The 2387-nt window shown below is 37.1% G+C and overlaps 1 pseudogene; it reads left to right on the top strand.

Moving 5' to 3' along the window:
• The first annotated feature begins 1578 nt into the window (after nucleotides 1-1578).
• Nucleotides 1579-1992, top strand: LOC114205100 (small ribosomal subunit protein uS12 pseudogene; annotated as a pseudogene).
• Nucleotides 1993-2387: the final 395 nt, after the last annotated feature.

Here is a 2387-nt window from a genome sequence, read left to right on the forward strand (position 1 = left end):
ATGTGGTATTTCTGTTAAGTCTAAATGAAGTCTTTTGAGAAGTGTTTACTAAAAAAATATCTTGAAGTAAAGAATGAAAGGAGGTGAGTCAAGGCCTTAGAGACATATCCATGTGTACACCCAGGCAGAAGAAACCACAATTACAAAAGCCCTCAGTTAGGAACCTTGCAGGAAAATTCAAGAACAGTAAGGTGACCATTGTGAAGAAACAAAAAAAGAGAACAGAGAAAGAAAATATAAGGAAATTATATTACAAAGTTGAATGTTAATGAGCAGACAGAGGACATGGATATGTTTAAGGGAAGTAGGGGTGAAAGTGGGAAGTTTAATTCTTAGGCTATGGTAATCATCCAGGCAAGAGATGATGGTGGATTGACCAGACTGGTAACAGTAGAGGTTATGAGAATATCCTGGCTATTGTTCTAAGGCGAAGTCCCTAGGGTTTGCTCACAGATTGTGTATATGTAAGATAGTTAGAAAAAAGTCAAAAAATGACACCAAAATTTTTGTTTTGATACTGGAGGGATGGAGTCATTAGCTGAGATGAGGAAGATTGTAAAAAATGCCATTTTGGCAGAAAAACCAGAACTCCATCAAAAGATATGCTAAGGTTAAGATGGCTATTAGAAATCTAAGTAGCTGTCAAGTAGACAATTAGATATATGAGTCTAGATTTGATGGGAAATGTCTGGGTTAAAGATGTAAATTGGGAAATCATCAGTGTATAGATAATATTTAAAGCCACCAGACAGGGTGAAATCACCAAGGAAATAAGTATAGATAGATTCATGGTTATTAAATCATGTTCTTGAAAGACTGTACCTCCTGGCCCAGGGTAGGCTGAAAATTGGGTGCCCAGGGCTGTGACTAGGAAAAGATTCATGTGTTTACAACTAGAAAACCAAACCTGCTACAGGTGAGAGGGTGGGAATCTGTATTCATCCTTCTCACCTTAGCACAAAACTTACATTGATAAATTAATAAGAAATCTGGCACACTTTAATGTAACCTGTGAGTCTCTAGGGAGAGAAACAAAGCTCTGCAGCATAAAATGCTTCTTGACTTAGGAGTCTCCATAAAACAACATTCCCACTAAAGATGACCTACCTGTCAGTATTTACAAACCACAATAAGATATCAATAAGTACTTAAAAAAGAGGGCGGGGAATGTACACACAAAAAACATGTTATGAAAATAAATGCCATCTTTGAAAAACTGAAAAAGATGATTAAAAGATGATAGATGTATTAAAGTGGATTACACATACATGGAGCAAGACATATAGTGCATTAGAAGATAGATTTGGGGGGCTATCCATAATGCATCTCAGAAGGATAAAGAGAATGAATATATGAGGAAGAAATTAAGAGATGGAGAGAATGGAATTAAAAGGGCCAACTTAAATTTAATGAATACTAAAGGACAGAATGAAGAAAATGAAGTAATGAAAGGATAATGGCAGGCAATTTTCTAGAACTGAAGAAAGTTGTTAAGTCTTCAACTTGAGGGAGAATCCTAGTGTCTTAAGTATAAATAAAAATAAATCCTCTTTTGCTCAGGCCCATGATACGGGTAGGATGGGCAAGTGTCACGATCTTTGCACTGCCAGGAGGCCCCGTAGCCACTGATGAGATCATGATAAACAGTACACGTGGGCACAGCCCTGAAGCCCAACCCCTTTAGAGGTGCTTCCCACGCAAAGGGAATTCTGCTGGAAAAAATAGGTGTTGAAGCCAGACAGCCAAATTCTGCCATCAGGAAGTGTGTCAGGGTCCAACTGATCAAGAATGGCAAAAAAAACCATAGCCTTTGTACCTAATGATGGTTGTTTGAATTTTATTGAGGAAAATGATGAAGTTCTAGTTGCTGGATTTGGTCACAAAGGTCATGCTGTTAGTGATGTTCCTGGGGTTTGCTTTAAGGTTGTCAAAGGAACCAATGTCTCTCTTTTGGCCTTATACAAAGACAGGAAGGAAAGACCAAGATCATAGGTTTTGATGGTGAACTATGACAATAATAAATTTTCATATTCCAAAAAAATAAGTAAATCCACACCTAAACTCAACAGCTGGACTGACCTTAGACCTTCTCAAAAGTAACGATACATGTAAGAAGAAAATAAAATAATATATTCAAGAAACTGAGGGAAAATCATTGTCAATCTAGAATTATATAGGTAGTTACAACACCATTCAGGAGTGAAAGGGAAATAAACACATTCTCAGGCAAAGACAGAACCAGTTTTGTCATACATAAACCTTCCCTTAAGCTCTGATAGAGATTCATTAGATTTTTGCATTTGTGTTTTCGTTTTTGGCACAAACACTTTAAGTCTAAATAGGGATTGCCCTGTTGAGAAGAGAGGGTGTGAGAGAGAAGGAAACAA

Source organism: Eumetopias jubatus, unplaced genomic scaffold (assembly GCF_037043125.1).
Source record: "Eumetopias jubatus isolate StellerSeaLion01/CBP00866 unplaced genomic scaffold, mEumJub1_p1.0 scaffold_16, whole genome shotgun sequence".
NCBI lineage: Eukaryota > Metazoa > Chordata > Mammalia > Carnivora > Otariidae > Eumetopias > Eumetopias jubatus.